Here is a 17,823-nt window from a genome sequence, read left to right on the forward strand (position 1 = left end):
GCCCTTCCAGGGGCTGAGACCTCTCCCCACACCGATTTCTTATTCACCAGTTATTTTTATTGGAAGATCTTGAACTGGAGGAGCAGAGCCCAGGCCAGAGAGTTCCAGTTTCTCATTCGTCCCTGCCCCACTCAGCCAGCGGCTGCAGAATGTCACCCAGCCTCAGCTTGGCATCGAAGGCCACGGTTAATCAGAGTCAAGGAGACCTGGAAAAGGAGCAGAAAGGCCGTGAAAGATAGGGCCGCCCCAGGGCCAGCCTGCCGTCCCCATGGACCCCAGGAGGGGTCCGTGGGTGGGCTCCACACCCAACACTGGCAGGCCCTCTCTGGGCACAGCGAGTGGGGGGTCTGTAGCAGAGTTCTCACCAACTCGAAGTCCTCGGTAACAGAAACTTGCTTAAATTAGCTTATGTAGCGGGGGCTGCCCGGGAGGACCTGGGGTTTTGTGGGTGTTTTACAGATCCCTCCCTCTTCCCTGATACCAGCCGACTTCCAGTAGCCACCCCTGCGTCTCCATCAGCTTTCCCCAGGTGGCGGGAACGCACTTAGCCCAAGCCATCGTCTAAAGGTGTCTCCCAAGAAGCAGGTGCTGAACTTAACCGCCAGTGGGAGAGGATAACGAGGTGGGCCATCAGGAGGCCCCTGGGCCCTCACCGATGGGGTCAGGACCCTTACCAAAGGGCAGAGGGGGGCGTTCACCCGCTCCACCTCGCCTGCCACGTGAGGACGCAGGGATGCAGAGAGCAGCCGGCTCACACCAGTCCTGCCAGGGCCTCGACCTCAAACTTCCCACCGTCCAGAATGGTGAGGAATAAATCTCTTTGTTTATAAAGAACCCAGCCTCAGGGATTTTGTTACAGCAGCACAAACAGACCGAGCCGGCCCATGGTGTGGTGGCCCAGAAGTACCTAGGATGTGACACCGCCTGGGACATTGGCTGACAACTGTGAACACGGGTGGGGGTATAAATGCCCCAGGTGCCCCCTCTGGGGCTGGGAGGTGTTTCCCTGTTCCCCAGAAGGCTCCTGCGGTTGGCCACTTGGCAGCTGGCATCATAAGACACACGTCAGCGCTCCCTCCCCTTCCCCAAATCCCGCTCCATCCCCGCTGGTATTCCTTGTACCCTCAACCCTCGGCTCAGGGAAATCTGAACTAAGATGAGGACCCCCGAGTCTGGATAGAGGGATCCGGGGGCCACTGCGTTCTCTCAGGAACTCTGTGCGTCTCTTCCCGATACTTGTTGAGAAGCGGCACGTGTGGGCAGCGCGCTGAATGATGCAGATGGGAAACAGAAAAGGCCCGAGAGGAGTCCAGGTGCCGCGTAACGACGGGCGGGCCGGCTCTTGGGAAGCCAAGGGATGAGCCATGGTGTGATTTAACTCCATAAAAACCGTGACTCATAGGGAAAACGCATGTCGAATCCCAGGGCGCGACGCACACCCCCTGCGACTTTGCGAGGGGTGGTCTGGGGCAAAGGAAGGGGAGTTCTTCACACACCCGTGAAGAGCAGACCAGCTCCAGCTACCCCTTAAGAAACACGATAGGCAAGAGAGCATGAACACACTTCTAAAAATAAACTCACAGGAGGGTCATGCAAGGGGTTCATTTTTATTTGATTTTATGGCGTTTATGAAGGAGTTCCTTTGGACCGGGCATTAAGGGGGAGAGAGCATCGAATAAGGCTGACTCGATAGGCGCCCTGGATGCATGGCCAGCGCTGCCCTCTGGGCTAAAAGTAGTAATAGAAGGTTCCAGAAGGTCCCACAGTCCTTTGCAGGAGCTTTCTCTGGCCTTGGGCGTTGAGCTGGGCTCACCCCCCGCCCCGCCACGTGCAGACTGGAGGCCGGGCTGAGAGGGGCCCCAGGGAGCCTGCGACGCCGTTCCGACTAAACCTGGGCACCCGGGAAGCCCAGCCACCCAGGAAATGGCGCCCCTGGGGGGCTCTACCTCCCGGGCCAGCTCAGGCAGGGGTGGAGGCACATCTGGACGCCAGGTGAGGCTGCCTCCAGGAGGCTGAGACAGTCCCCCTTCTCCGCCAGCAGCTGGCTGCCTGGTCAACACAGCGGGGTTAGGGCTGCCAAGTTCATCAGCTGTGAGCCTCTCCGGGAGACTTCGGGCCAGTGAGCACCCGCAGGATCCCAATCCACTGAGAGAGAAGCTGAGGTCCAGACTCCAGGGTTGTTGCCGGTTGGCACAGCGGGACACTCAGAGGGCGCCAACCCGGAGGAGCCCAAGCCTGTGTCCACACCGTCCGGCCCTGGGCTCCACCCTCCGCGGGTCAGTGCTGGCCCCGTCCCGCATCTCTTCAGGCCTGGAGGTTGCTGGCTGTGTGTCTTGGCTAGCCAGGGCCACCTGTGGAGGCCATAGGTGGTAGGTGTCAGATATTCCAGAAAGGCCTGGCATATCTGACAGCTTTGGCCCCAGATCCCGGGATGGAATGCTTTCACGGCTTCGAAGCGTACACAGTTACCCAAGCACACTCATGAACCCTTTCTCCCCGGCCCAGGAGAGGTTTATGAAAAGTGCCCGGGTCCGCTGGGCATGGTGTCCTGCACTTATAATCCCAGCACCTGGGGGCCGAGACGGTCCTGCCGGGGATTTGAGTGTGATGGCTACAGCACAGAAGCCATTTGGGGCCAGGAGGCACCTTGTGAACAGAAGCCGTAAACAGTGGTTGAGTCCCTAACACTGAAGGTCTCTCCTACCCGTCCCACTGCCGACATCACGCTTCTTTTACATCAAGGAGAAATAAATGTCTCATCTTGTTTAGGTGGAGGGGAAGGACAGGGTCTTTGTTACCTACTGTGGCTAATCCTGATGAATGCATTTTAAGCACAAACAGCTCTAGTAGAGCAAAGGAATTTCTTGCGTTACCGTTTCTCAATCCTCTCTCCTTGGAATCCTCCACCAGACTCCTTTTCATACTCGTGGGGTGACGCCAAGAACCGGTAGTATGATTCCATCTGCAGAGAGAGGAACGCTTCGTTGAAGCCCTGGGAAACCTTGCTCACGCCAGGACAGTCATCGGCCCGGGAACACCTGAGTTCCTGTTGCCCCGCAGGCTTGCTGACATCCGGCATGGGAGTCGGCCAGGGTGGTGGCCAGGAGTGGAGATTCCTCTGGAAAGTGACCTTTCCATGAAAGCCATAGTGACTGGCGTCTCCCTGGAAAACAGCTGGGACCTTGGTGGGGGAGGCTGGACGCGGGGCTTCATGCCCAGAGCTGGTGTTTCTGGAAGACCCCAAACCTCCCAGCCGGGCTCCTGGGGAAGGCTGTGATGCTGTGGGATTCTATCGGATGTCATTTCCCGCCCCGGTGTGCGTGCCGGGCCTCGCCAGCCTGGGGCCGAGGGCAAACCCTGTGTGTCCCCAGCCTGCAGCCCTCGGCAGTGACCAGTCCCCGCAGGGGAGGCCGAGCCCCTTCCTGACTTCAGGCGTGAGCATGTGCCCGGCCTTCCCCAGGGCCTCCGTCTCTGGTCTATGGAAAGAGATGGTCACGAAACCATCTCCCTGAGGCTGGTACCGGATGAGCTCACTGCTGAGAACTCTCAGCCATTTCTGCTCTGCCTGTACCTCGGGGTGGTCGGCACTGCCGTGTGACTGCCAGCATCGCCTCCTGCAGGACCTCTGGCCGCCGGCCCTGGAGAAAAGTCAGGTACTCGTAGCCTGCGGATGCGGTCAAAGCTGCAAACATGTTTCCTTCCGGCCCGCAGGCAAGGCCGAACACGAGCCACGCAGGGCCACGCTCCCTGCTGGGGCTCTCGGGCTCGGTCCAGACCCCTCTGGCTCCTCACGGCCGCAGGATACGGACGTTCCTTGGCGCACGCCTGCGTCTACCAGTTTCTGCCTCCCTGGTCCCGTGGCGTCTCTCGGCTTGTGGCTGCCTGTGTCTTTTCTCCTTGTGAGGATGCCAGCCTCCGGGGCTGCTTCTGCTCATCCTGCCGTGGCTCTTCTGGTCCGCCAAGACCGTTTCTGAATAAGGCCACGTGCCAAGGCTCCGGGGGATGTGAATGTGGGGCACCGGGCCACCAGGAGCCGATACACACAGTGGGTAGGTCCACGGTAGCCATTATCCTACTGGTAGGTAAAGGGTAATTGTCGCCAACATTTTCAACAGCAGTTCTAGGGTATAGTGTATTCCTGGGATAAACCGTAACCAGCTGGGCCTCACTCTCCCCTGCACCAGGCTGGAGCTGGGCCAGAGGGAGACCCCTGTGTGCATCGCCAGGGACGAGAGGACCGCAGCACGGACCCCTGCATCGCCAGCCCCGGGGCGGAAGAGTGCAGGGACAGAACCTGGGCAGGTGACGGCAGGGCACCAGGGCTCCTAGGCTTCAGGACATGGAGGGAGCGTCAGTAGCAGAGTCTGACTCAGAGGAGGGCAGGCGTACTGAGGGCCGGCACGAGGTGCAGCGGCCCAGGCCCACACAGCCTGCTTCCGTGTCTCGCTCCAGAATACTGCCATGGTCCGCCTAGCTCGCCCAGCTGCGGTCCTCATGCTCCTTCAAGAAGCGGCTCTGGGGCCGGACATGGTGGCGCACGCCTGTGATCCCAGCACTCGGAAGGCCAACACAGGAGGAGCGCGAGTTTGCGACCAGCCTCAGCTACTTAGTGCGGCCCTCTGCAACTCAGTGAGACCCTGTTTCAAAATAAAGAATAAAATATAGGGCTGCAGAATGTAGCTGAGAGGTAGAATGCCCCTGGGTTCAATTCCCAGTATCAAAATAAATAATAAATAATGAAATGGCCCTGGAGTCTCTGACTTTCATCTGTGGGGAACTGAGGGCTGCGTCTCCTCCTCCTGACTTTGAACATGGCCCAGAAGATGGCAGAGATGAGGCTATGCCCATTTGGGGCCCAGAAGAAACAGCACCCTGCGGGGAGGAGGCAGGGCCGTGTGGAGAGCCCCAGCTCCAAGCCCAGAACAAGGGCCACAGCTGTCCCAGCGCCGACGCTGGACAGCGCCATGGACTCGCAGCTTTACAATACCACGCCAGGCGCACGCGAGGCTCTCACAGACGCTTGGGGGCGGCAGAGCTGGGCGCCGTGGGACACATCTGCAATCCCAGTGCTTAGGACGCTACAAAAGGACGGTTGGAGATTTGAGGCCGGCCTTGGCAACTTAGCGAGACGCCCCGGGACTTAGACCTTGTCCTAAAATAAGCAAAATAGGGCTGGAGGTGTGGCTCAGAGGTAGGACGCCCCTGGGTTCAATCCTCAGCACCACAAAAAACAAAAGCAAAGGTGTGACCTGGTCCTGAGAACGGTCTCAGATCTGTCTTCGTGGGTGACGGGCCTGCAGCTCACGCTCTTGATCTGGGCTGAAGCCAGAACCACCTCTTCAAAGGAGTGAGGAAGAGCCGGGCGTGGTGACGCAGGCTTGTAACCCCAGCATTCGGGAGGCTGAGACAAGAGGATCGCGGTTCGCGGACAGCCTCAGCTACTTAGTGAGGTCCTTTGCAACTCAGTGAGACCCTGTTTCAAACTAAAGAGTAAAAAATAGGGCTGGGGGTGTAGCTCAGAGGTAGAATGCCCCTGGGTTTCATCCTCAGTACTGCAATAATAAATAAATAAATAAATAGGCCCACCAGGTGACTCACCGCAGCGAATCGCACCCTGCCTCTTTGGGACATGACTGCCCTCTCCCCTTGCCTCTGCCAGGTGAACCCAAGGGGGCCACGTGGCTCCTCTGGCCTGTGGGGCGGGAGGTCCAGCGTCAGTAGAGTGGGGGCCCGGGTTCCTGGGCTTCAGCTCTGGCTCTCAGGACCTGTCAAGAAGCCGGGTCGGGTCAACACGAGGACTGAGCTCACAGCACCAACAAACCGGTGCCCTGCACACCACCCTCGGCAACACGCTGCTCACTCCATCGAGAAGGGGGCTCCGGTGAGACCCGGGGCAGGACTGCCAGATCACCCAGCGGAGCACAAGGAGGCGTGGTTGCAACGTCAGCCTCTGGTCTGGGCACTTGTTCCGCAGCAGAACTAACTGATACACTGTGTCCCATCACAACAGACCTTATCAAAGGGGGAACGTTCTCCCTCCAACATGGCCTACCGTGCGCCGGATCATTCCAGGCAATATTGTGTGCTTTTGTTACGGGCTGACTTGTACCCTGCCCGAATTTCCCGTGTGGAAGCTCTGACCCCCAGGATGTCAGTTCATGTCTGTATCTGGAGACAGGGCCTTTGCAGAGACGGCTGAAGTCAAATGAGTGCCTACCTTAACAGGACAGCTGCCCTCCCAGAGAGCTCAGGACACAGCCCTGTGTCACATAAAGGGAAGGTCACATAAAGACCTGGCGAGGCAACACCGTCTGCCAGCCCCCTGCCAGTGCAAGGAAAACACCTCTCTGGGGTCCTCAGGATGCTATGATAAGGAACCACAAACTGAGGCCTGGAAACAGCGGCAGGCCCTGGCACCCGGGAGCCCGGGGTGGCACGTGGCGAGCCGGCCTCTCCCCGCAGGCCGTGGGGCAGGCCCCTTCACGTGCCGCCCCAGCTCTTGGCAGTGGCCGGCGATCCTTGGTGTTCCCTGGCTCGTGCCTGCATCCGGTCCTGGCCAGCACCACGTGACTCCTTCCCTGTGTATCTGGGCCCAGATTGCCCTCTTCCCATAAACACATCCTTGGAGTGGAGCCCACCCTAATAGAGAGAGGATGGCCTTTTTTTTTTTAACTTGATTACAGCTGCAAAATTCCAAATAAGGTCACATTCTAAGATACCAGCTGGATGTGAATGTCGGGGAGACGCTATTTATCCCAGGACAGGTTGTAAAAGGCACTGGGCAGATGTGGTTAGGCTGAGCCTTTTGATCTAGGGAGAGTGTCCTGAAGCATCCAGCTGGCCGGATAGGATCACAAGCATCACTTGTCAGAGGGTCAGTCAGAAAAGGCGATGGTGGTGAGAACCAAGACAGAGGGTGCACTTGGAGGCTGCAGGATAGGGCCACCAGCCAAGGGATGCCGGCGGGCTCTGGGACCTAGGAAAGGCAGGAGAGGAATCCGGGAGCCAGCCTGCCCACACCTGGACCCAGTAGGACTGACCTCAGACTTCCGACCACTGGGACCACAACACAGCACGTCTGCATTATTTTAAGGCACTGAGCTTGTGGTCACTTGTTACAGCGGCCACAGGAAACTCATACAGACACCTAGCAAGCCACGTCTGTGCAAGGACACTAGAGCCCTGGGCACGGGTTCCTGCCTGACCCTCGTCGGAAAACCACCACGAGTCAGCAGACAGCGCTGCCAGCTGGTTCCAGGCAGGGCGCGCGCACAGGCGGCCAGGGCTGGGGACCACACGGCTGGATGTGGCAGCCCGCGGGGCCTCTTTACCAGAAGTGCCCTGCATTCGCCCTCATTATTTTTCTAGCAATCAATTAACACGTTCCAGATGCAAAACTTGGGCCGCGGCCAGGGGCAGACTCTGCGTGGTCCTGGAGGCCCCGTGCGAGGGACTCAGGGAGCCAGAGAGGCCGGGCTGGAGTGAGGCCTGGACCACGGACAGAGGCCTGGCTGGCTTCAGCAGCTCCCTGGAGTCAGTGGCTCAGCCTCACTCGCCTCGGTGGCGCGGGGCGGGGGGTGTGTGTGCAAGTGAACACCTGTGTCTCCTCTCTGATCTCCTCTGTCCCCTGAAACTGTCTCGGGGTCACTCAGCAGGGCTGCAGCCTCCCCCCTTCCTAGGATGGCCCTTGTGGGGGAGGGGAAGCTCAGAGTCTTCAAACAGGAGGAGGGGAGCTGCCCCCAGGCCCCCACATGACAAGAAGCCAAGGCTAGCTTCTGAAGCGCCCTAAAAAATCGCCCGCACCAGGGGCTCATGACAATGTGTCTCCTCCAACTATGGCAGCCCAAGCCCCCAAAAGCACGCGGGCTGGGCCCCAGCCTGGGCTCCCGGGGTGCCAAGCTCATCCCTCCCAGCCCTCCCCTCTTGACTGGGGCTGCGCCGCGGGCCTCTGCCTCCATCTCCCCGTGGCCTCTCCCAACCTCCTGTGGACAGCATCATGGCCTTCAGAGCCTGGCCTGACCACTGTCATCTCAAGACCCCTCACTTGAGAACACCTGCAAAGACCCTGCTCCCAACAGGTCACGTTCCCAGGGCCTTGGGTTAGGGCTTGGGCATGTCTTTAGGACGACTGTTCAATCCTCTGGCCATTGTCCGTGCCCCAGGACACCTGCGGTAGGGCTGCTCCCAGCCTGCCGGTCCCCCTCCACATCGACTGCGGGGAGCCCTAATCCTTCTGCCTCCATCTGCTTCTTCCTGGACTCCAGGTCGCCACCCAGAGCTGGAGCCACGGGAGGACGTCATTCTTCGCACGGGGTGCTGGGCTTCGCTGTCCCTGGCTGATGACCAGGCTAAACTTGAACTCGATGCAGACAGGGGAGGTGGAGGAATCTGGGAAGCCCTTGGTCTTTGGTCCACACCATTGTCCAGGGCTGGCGTCTCACTAGGAACTCAGGAAGTTAAACGCTACCTTGTCTTTCTTGCCGGGCTGTGCCGGGCTTTCCCCTGTGCAGAGAGGAGGCTCAGCTGGGAAAGGGGCCTGAGCCAGCTGCCCCAGTGCAAGAGAAGACCCCTCCCCCGTGTTCTACAAAACACACACACATAAAGCCAGGCGTAATGTAATCCAAGCCTTTGGGAGGCCGAGACAGGAGGATCACACAGGTTCAAAGCCAGCTTCAGCTACTTAGTGAGGCCCTTTGCAATTCAGTGAGACCCTGTTTCAAAATAAAGAATAAAAAATAGGGCTGGAGGTGTAGCTCAGAAGTGGAATGCCCCTGGGTTGCAGCCCCAGTACTGCACACACGCATGCGCGCGCGCGCGCACACACACACACACACACACACACACTCATACATGGCGTGACCCTACCCACAAGGCCGCGCAGCCCCCAGTCTCACCAGCAGGGGGCCTCCGCCATCAAGGTCAGGGTGCCGCCCTGGCAGCCCTGGGTTCTGACACGCCCACACCACACAGCCGTCGCCCCAGACCCACGGTGGGTCCTCACCCCCAGCAGTCCCCCAGCCCAGCGACCATGGATCTGACTTCCTCTATACTCCGCCTTGTTCCTCTTCTCTGTTCTCCACGTTGCAGCCGGAAGTGGCGTCTGAAAACCCACCCGTGGCCAGACGCTGTCCTGTTTCCCCAAACCCTCAGCAGGCTCCCCTGAGCCGAGTTCTTCTCCCTCTCCTGCACCTGCCCCGCCCCGCTCACGAGCACCCCACCCCAAGCTTCGGCTCCTGCTCACTGAACCCACAGGGCCTTTGCGCATGCTCTGCTTCTCCAGCTGGGCAGCCTTGCTGAGGCCCCCTCCGTGGAGGCTGGATTGTGGGGTGGGTAGGCCTACACCTTCGGTCTTCCCTGCTCCCTCTCCTTCTGCATTTAGCATGCAGATGGCTTTGTTCATCTGCTAAAGACTCTTCCTACCAGCATCTATAGAGATAGGTCTTAACTTCTGTGTCCCCAGCACCAGCACAAGGCAGAGACCAAAAGGACAAGACCGTTTGGAAAGCCTGTGAAACGGCTTATTGTTAAGCCGGGGGCGGTGGCGCAGCCTGTGATCCCAGGACTTGGGAGGCTGAGACAGGAGGATAGTGGGTTCGCGGCCAGCCTCAGCAACTTAGTGAGGCCCTGTGCAACTTAGTGAGGCCCTGTTTCAAAATAAGATAGGGCTGAGAGTATAGCTCAGAGGTGGAATGCCCCTGGGTTCAATCCCCAGCACCAAGAAGGCAGGCAGGCAGGAGGGCAAGCTTATTGCTGGTGTCAGCCTGGGGGAAGACAGAGATGAAGCCCAGCGTTGGTGGGCCCTTCCAGGGGTGGCCGGGGGTCAAGATCATAGCCAGAGAGCTGGACAGGCTGAAATGCCAGCGACTTCCTCTGGGCCGCTGAGCCCCGCGTCACCAGCACGTGTGGGGCTAACACTGGTGTCCCCTCACAGTGCTGCGGGACGACTGAATCGTCGCGTGGAGGCAGAATTCCTGGAGCACCTGGCCACGGTCAGCCCCAGCTGGATTTCCTGTAAGTCCCAGCAACATCAATAGGTAAAAATCATCAGAATGACATAGGATCTTTACGGTTGCACCTTGGCTTCAAGGATGCGCCTGACACTTAGATACTATCTTAAAATAAACCAGGTACATTCCAAAGAGGGGACTCACTTTTTGAGTTTTTTTTATTTTTTTCGTAGTGCTAGGAATGGAACCCAACCAAGGGCTTCTACCTCCAGGCTACACTCCCAGCCCTATTTTATCTTTAGTTTGGAAACTGGGCCTCACAAGTTGCTAAGGCTGGTAATTTGAACCTGCGATCTTCCTGTCTCAGCCTCCCAAGAACTGGGATTACAAGTAAGTGCCATCTCACAAGTAAGTCTGGGACTCACTTTTTTCCCTAACCCAGTAATATTATGTAGCTTCTCCTTCTGACCCAAGTTGCAGCGGTCCACCTGGCCTCGTGCCGCCCAGGGCCACGGGTCTGCCACAAGTCCCCCGTAAGCTGTGCTCTGTGCGGCCCTGGGTCCGTCCAACCCTTTTCTTTCAGCCCATTCCTCAAACACAGGGACCAAGTTGTTCCAATGGACCATAATCAGAGCCAAGGAACATATCTCAACTAATTTTTTTTTTTTTTTTTGCAGTACTGGGGATGGAACCCAGGGGCATTCTACCTCTGAGCTACATCCCCAGCCCCATTATTTTTTTTATTCTTTATTTTAAAACAGGGTCTCACATAGCTGGGCGTGGTGGCACACGCTTGTAATCCCTGCATTTGGGAGGCAGAGACAGGAGGATCACACAGGTTCAAAGCCAGGCGCGCTGGCGTAAGAGACCCTGTTTCCAAATAAAAAAGTATAAAAATAGGTCTGGGAGTGTAGCCCGGAAGTAGAGGGTTCTCAGGAACCCCAGTACCCCCCCAAAAAAAAACAGGCTCTCACTGGGTTGCAAAGGGCCTCACTTAATAGCTGAGGCTGTCCACGAACTGCGATCCTCCTGTCTCAGCCTCCTGAATGCTGGGATTACAAGCGTGCGCCACCACGCCCGGTTCAACTAATTTTCAAAGATTGAAATTTCACAAGATATGTTGTTCTCTAGTCACAGTAGAAATCTAACAAAAATTTTAATAAAATAAAAATGTCTCATAAAATCTCCAAATTCTTGGAAACTAACAAAATCCTACATCATCCATGAGTGAATGGAGAGATCATAAGGGAAAACACAAATGTTTTTAGTGGAATGAAAATTAAAATGTGACATCTCAAAATGTCTGGGATCAACCAAAGCAGCACTTGGAAATTAGGAGGATTCGATGCTAATATCCGAAAAAAAGAGCCTCAATTATCTAAGTGCCCACCTTAAGAAGCAGAGAAGACAAGCCGGGCGTGGTGGCGCACGCTTGTCATCCCCGCGCTTGGGAGGCTGAGACAGGAGGATCGCACAGGTTCGCAGCCAGCCTCAGCTACTGAGTGAGGCTCTCAGCAACTGAGTGAGACCCTGTTTCCTAATAAAGTATAAAATAGGTCTGGGGGTGTAGCCCGGAGGTAGACAAGCCCCTGGGTTCCACCCCAGTACCACGCTCAGAGGTGTCTGTCCTACTGCTCTGTGTCCAACGAGAGTAGTGATTGTGACCATCATTGCTTTACGAGGAAATGCATGAAACAAAAAAATAAAAGAAAAAATGAGGGGGGAAGAAACCGTGGTGGGGGGGTCCCTGCAGAGCGGAGGGCTGGCGGGCACAGGGGGCAGAGAGCGGACGCCCATCTTTGGGCGGAAGGGGCTGCCTGCCCCACATCCGTGCTCTGGCCACGTGCTGTGCCTTCCCAGGGGCCAGGGCAGGTGGAGGCGCTGCCACCTTGTTTCTGAGCTGAAACCACCACCATGCCCCTCCCGCCTGTCCCAGCAGGACAGCCTGGCAGGACGGGGTGCCCGGGAGCACAGCGTGGCCTGCGGGGGCCTGGGCAGCCTCCAAGGCCCGGTTCTGAGGGGGGCTTTCCCACCTCGGCACAGCGCTGAGGAAGGCCCAGGGCTGGCCTGTGAGTCAGGCGGGATGGGGTCAGCTGCCGAGAGGCCGAGGAAGTTCCCACAGGGACGGGATCTCGCTCCGGTTTCGGAAGGAGCCAGCGACAGGGCAGAGGTGGCAGCTCTCTACGCAGAAAGACGTCGCTGGCTTCCCAGAATTCTTAATCAAAACAACGCTGTAACTCCAGACTTTTCAAGGGGAACATTTCCCACCGACAATCTGAAGTCATCTGAGAGGTGCCAACTCAGCGAGTCCCTGAGGCTTTGGGGCGGGTGTTTGCGGGGGCACTGGCTGGTGCCCGGTGGCCCAAGTTCAAATCCTATGTGCCGTGGGAAAGCCTCACGCCTCCCCTCCCCTCGGTCTCCCTGCCTCCTCTGCCAACAAGGACAGTGAAGGCCACAGACCCCACTGGGCTGCCGCAGAGGTAAATGTGAGGTTCGGGAGAGCGTTTGTTTTGCTCCACGGGCAGTCTTGGTCAACATTCTCACACTATAATCCAAAATAACTGACCATACGTTTTAGAGGATGGAGATTCTGGCTCACATTTTCTTGGAGATTCTGGGTCCAGGCCCTGTGAGGCCAGGGCCTTTGGATTTCAGGGAGAGACACAGGAAGTAAAAGACAAGAGCAAGGCTCTGCTCTCACATCATGGAGGCCAGAAGCTAGAGAGAGAGAGCAGGGGAGGAGAAGCCATATAACCTCAAGGCCACGCCCACAGGGACCCCTCCTTAGCAACCAAGCTCCGCCTCTAACAACGCTACCTTGTTTCCATGAGGGGTAGGGAGACATCCTAAATCCAAACCATAGCATGCTTGTAATCCCGGCGCTTGGGAGGCTGAGACAGGAGGATCACACAGGTTCGAAGCCAGCCTCAGCTGCTTAGTGAGGCTCTCAGCAACTTAGTGAGACCCTGTTTCCAAATAAAATATTAAAAAGGTCTGGGAGTATAGCCCGGAGGTAGAGAGCCTCTGGGTTCCACCCCCAGTACCACCAAAAAAAAAAAAAAAAAAAAATCCAAACCATTGTAGGTAGCGTGCTAGCACTTGATTAAAGGAAGCTCTTATTGTTATTTAGCAAGACCCTGCTTCCAAATAAAAAAGAGCCGAGACTACAACTCAGGCAGAACTGCCCTGGGGCAGCCTCCAGTAAAATTTTTTAAAAATCAATCAACATAATTCAACATGTGAACAGACTAAAGATGAAAAGCTCGGGATCATAGCAACTGTTGCAGAAGAAGCATTTGATAAAACCCCACATCCATTTCTGACAGATGTTCTTGGGAAAATGAAAGTGGGAGATGGGAGAGCTCTCCTGAAAAAGTGTCCGTGAAATTCCAGGCTGCATCCCACTTCACAGGCAAAGACGGAACTCCATCCTAGAGTCAGGAGACGGCGATCTGGACACCCACACCCTTCCTCTCCCACATCTCATCAGGAGGCTCAGCCAGTGGAAGGTATAGAAAAATAGGCTACATGGGAGTGTATCCTGGAGGTAGAAGGGCTTCCAGGAACCCCAGTACCACCAAAAAAAAAAAAAAAAAAAAAAAAAGAAAGAAAGAAAGAAAGAAAAATAGGCTAAGGGCATACAGACTGGACAGGAGAAATGGCACTCTCTCCATGCAATGTGACTGTCTCTAGACTATACTAAAAGCTCTATTGCATGGGGAATAGTGGTTCGTGCTTGTTAATCCCAGTACTTGAAAGGCTGAGAAAGGAGAATTGCAGGTTTGAGGCCAGCTTCAACAACTTAGTGAGGCCCTGCTTAAAAAAAAAAAAAAAAAGGGCTGGGGGTATAACTCAGTGGTAGAATGCCCCTGGGTTCAATCGCCAGTACCACCAAAACAAACAAAAAAAAGGTTGATGAAAGAAATCAAAGAAGACCTGAATAAATGGAGCAGCATACCATGTTCATGGATTGGAAGGCTCAATTAAAACTCAGTTATACATTCGTCCCAAGCTGGTGGATACGTTTAAGACATTTCCAGCCAATATTCCTGCATGAATTTCTGTAGATACTAAAAGCCGATGCTGAGAAGTAAGAACTTAGAATAGATAAAACCATTTGAAAAGGCAGAAGCATTGCACGTATTCCCGCCCAGCCAGCCCTGGCTCCGAGCCCTCTTGGCCTGAGACTCATGCTCTGCTTACCCTGGGTCCCTGGGTCTGGCTTTCTCTTACTGCCTGCCGGCTCTTCCAGACAGGAGTGGTCAAAATTCTACCTTTCATATTTGGCCTTGCCACAACTACAAGCAAAACTGGCACACAGTCAGTGCTCAATAAGTGTTTGGTGAATGAATAAACAAATATACTTTAAATTGGCCCCAAACCTGATTCTGGTAATGACAACAGACACGAGGTGACTATTTCTGAAAACAGAAAGCCCATCTGTGTGAGGGAGAGAGCCTGCCAGACCAACCACTGGCACCCCCAGACCCAACTTCCCCTACCATAAACTCTCAGGACAGATGTCTCTTCAGCCACTCATGGCAATAATAATAGACTGAGAAAGCCTCAATAGACATAGTTATTAAGTATCAATTAGGATTCAGGCTGTGACCATGGAGGGTTTGGAAAAATGTTTTCAGCTTACTTTCCAAGTGTTTGAAGAAACCCCAAGGCAACTTTCCCAGGCATATTTTCCCCCAAAGTTGGAAACCCAGAGTATTTAAAGGGGAACTTAATCCTTAGGTTTAGGGTCTGTTTGTGCTGAAGTCATCCGGATGGAACGGCCTTCGGCGCCCAAGAAGCCCTTGCTCCTGGGGTTTTCGACGTGGAATGAAATCCTGGCCTCCTGGGGGCAGGCGGCAGAACCTCCTGCTAATTCTCAGATCAGCACTAGAGTTTCAAGAGGGTGTAAACTTGGCAAATGTGCTCCTCGATTACGGGAGGCCAGATACGCCTCTTGGGTTGTAACAGGGCCAAACTGCGGCCTGGGGAAGCGGGACCCTGGTCTTCTGGTAGGCGGAGGGGGACAGAGGCTGCACCTCTACCCTGGGCCCACCACCCTTGGGGATGTTGACACAGAGGCGAGGTCAGACCTAAAGAGAGAGACACAGCATGGAAAAGTTGGAGCATGCTAACAAGACTGAAGACAGGAGCCCTGCGGCCGGGGCAGGCGGCCTCACACTGGGCCCTCGCTTCCTGTACTCAGGACCTAGCCTTTAAGGAGGCCAAAATGGGAGGTGGAGTTGCTTGATAACCGCCATGGGTCTTCCAGCCAAGCTTCAGGGACAGAGAGACGGGGCTGGTGTCATGCTGGTGGTCGGCACTGCGGGGGGCCCACGAGCCCCACAGCAGTCAGGACCCCTGAGCAGGCCACACCTGCCGCTCACACCAACCTCCAGAATCCACCTCCAGTTTCTGCTCATGTCACAGAGATGGACTGCAGAGGCAGAACGGGAGCAAACTAGGGGCCCGCCATAGAGAACAAAGCATGTGTCTCTGAAAGCCACATGACCAAGCATTTCTTTCCCGCTTACAGCTGGGGCTGGCCCGCCTGCTCCTGAGATTCTGGGGAGCGTCAGGAGGACACCGCGAGGGCTCAGGCTGACTGCTCCGCCTGGCACCTGGCCCCCGGGTGCTGTAAGTGCAGACCGAGGCAAAGGGGAGCTGTGTACTCGAGAACTCTGAGCGCTACCCTGGGTGTGGGGTCGCACACCTATCATCCCAGTACTTGGGAGGCTGAGATAGGGGAATGGCAGGTTCGAGGCCTGTGCACAGTCACTTAGTGAGACCCTGTTTCAAAAAATAAAACTGAGGCAGGCGTGTGGCGCACGCTTGTCATCCCAGCATTTGGGAGGCTGAGACAGGAGGATCGCGGTTCACGGTCAGCCTCGGCTACTCAGTGAGGCCCTTTGCAATTCAGCGAGACCCTGTTTCAAAATAAAGAATAAAAATTAGGGCTGGGGGTGTAGCTCAGAGGTAGAATGCCCCTGGGTTCAGTCCTCACAAAACAACAAAACTATGAGCGCTTGCTGTTTTGAGAGTCTCCTAGTGCAGATTTTGCTATCAAAACTGGCAGAGTCTGAGTGGCTTCTGGAAGCTTAAGTCCCTGATAGCAAATTTCAACACAGTGTCTGGAAGCACGTCAGGTTTACGTGGATCCCGCGGCGCTTTGAAGGTCTGACCACAGCTCATGACGGGTGTCTGCGGGCTGCCAGAGTGCAGCTGGGAGCTCTGAGTGCCGAGTTCCCCCCACGCTGAGCACACGCCTGCCCCGGCCCTGAAGGTCCACTCCTGAGCGTGCCGTGCAAAGCACACAGCCCAGGACGTACAGAACTGCCCTAGCCACACGGAGGCCTGGGTACACTGGGGCCCGCTGGTGTGGCAGAACCTTCCAGAGCCGCGAGGACGGGGGCAGTACTGGCCCCAGATGCCCCCCCACACCAACTGGGAAGTGGGCATGGCGACAAAGCCTCCCATAAGTAGGACAGATGGCTGAGTCAACGCGCCGCCTTTGGCTCCACTGCAGGGAAATGAAGGGTTGGGCCCCAGATTCCAAGGCAAAAAGGAACCATGCGCAGACTCCCAGTAGCTGCCCGTTCTTCCAAGGTATTTTCCAAACCACTGTGCCCCAGTATGCAGGCACTCACAGGCTCCGAGCGTGCATGGGCCTCCCGGACTTCACTGCCCGGCACCCCAACTTCCAGAGCTTGCCATAGCCCAGTGTGCTGGCTCAGGCCTGCCATTCCAGTGTTGGGAGGCTGAGACAGGAGGATTCCAGGCTGGAGGACAGCCTCAGCAACTCATGAGGCCCTCAGCAACGAAGTGAAACTTTCAAAATAAAAAAAGTAAAATAGGAAGTCTGCAGGAGAGCTGGGTGTGGTGGCACACAGCATTTGGAAGGCTAAGACAGGAGGATCGGGGTTCAAAGACAGCCTCAGCTACTTAGTGAGGTCCTTTGCAACTCGTGAGACCCTGCTCCAAAATAACAAATAAAAAATAGGGCTGGGGGTGTAACTTGGAGGTAGAATGCTCCTGGGTTTCATGCCTGGTACCAAAAAAAAAAAAAAAAAAGTCTGTGGGTATAGCTTGGAGATGGAATGTTCTTGCGTTCAATCCTCAGCACACACACACACACACACACACACACACACACACACCCCACACACACACCCCATCTCATCATTTCTGAGGAAAGAGGCGCCAGGCCCAACTTCAGCCCACGCACTCCACCAGCACAAGCCTGTCTTGGGTGTCAACAAGCGGTCACCTGCTCAGTGGCCAGTCGGCCACTTCTGAGTTGACTGCTGTTTATGCTCTAATTCCTGAGCCACAGCTTAATTCAACCCAGTTCAGGGGGAAAAGGACAAGTGAAGAGAAGCCCGGGCCAGAGCCGGAGGGCATCACCCAAGAGCGGTGACGCGGCCTGGGGTCTCATGTTCCCCGTGGGTTTTGTTTTCTGCTTGGTTCACCTGACACTTTGAGCCCATTAATTTAAAAAATTGACACCTATTCAGAATCAGCGCAAGGGGGGCTCGACGGGGCAACCTTTAGGGTCTGGAGCCCCGAGCGAGCTGACCCGAGAGGGAAGCGGGGCCCCATGCAGGCGTGTCCAGGCCGAGCAGACGGCTGCCTGCGAATTTCCAGGACTTTCTCCAACACGAGCCTTATCTCAGTACACAGTGACCTCCAGAATTCCAGAGGAAACTTTGCTTTAAGTATAAATTCCAGGAGAGATTGCAATTTGCCACTTCCCAGAGGAGACTCGAGGGTCGGGGGACACCACAGCTGCCGGCTGTGCGGCCTCTGCTGCTCTTCCCTGGCCTTCCTAAGGAATGGCCAAGGACTAAGACATCCGTGATTTACAAGGGCACACGCT

Source organism: Muscardinus avellanarius (genome assembly GCF_963383645.1).
Source record: "Muscardinus avellanarius genome assembly, chromosome: 10".
In the NCBI taxonomy this organism is placed as follows: domain Eukaryota; kingdom Metazoa; phylum Chordata; class Mammalia; order Rodentia; family Gliridae; genus Muscardinus; species Muscardinus avellanarius.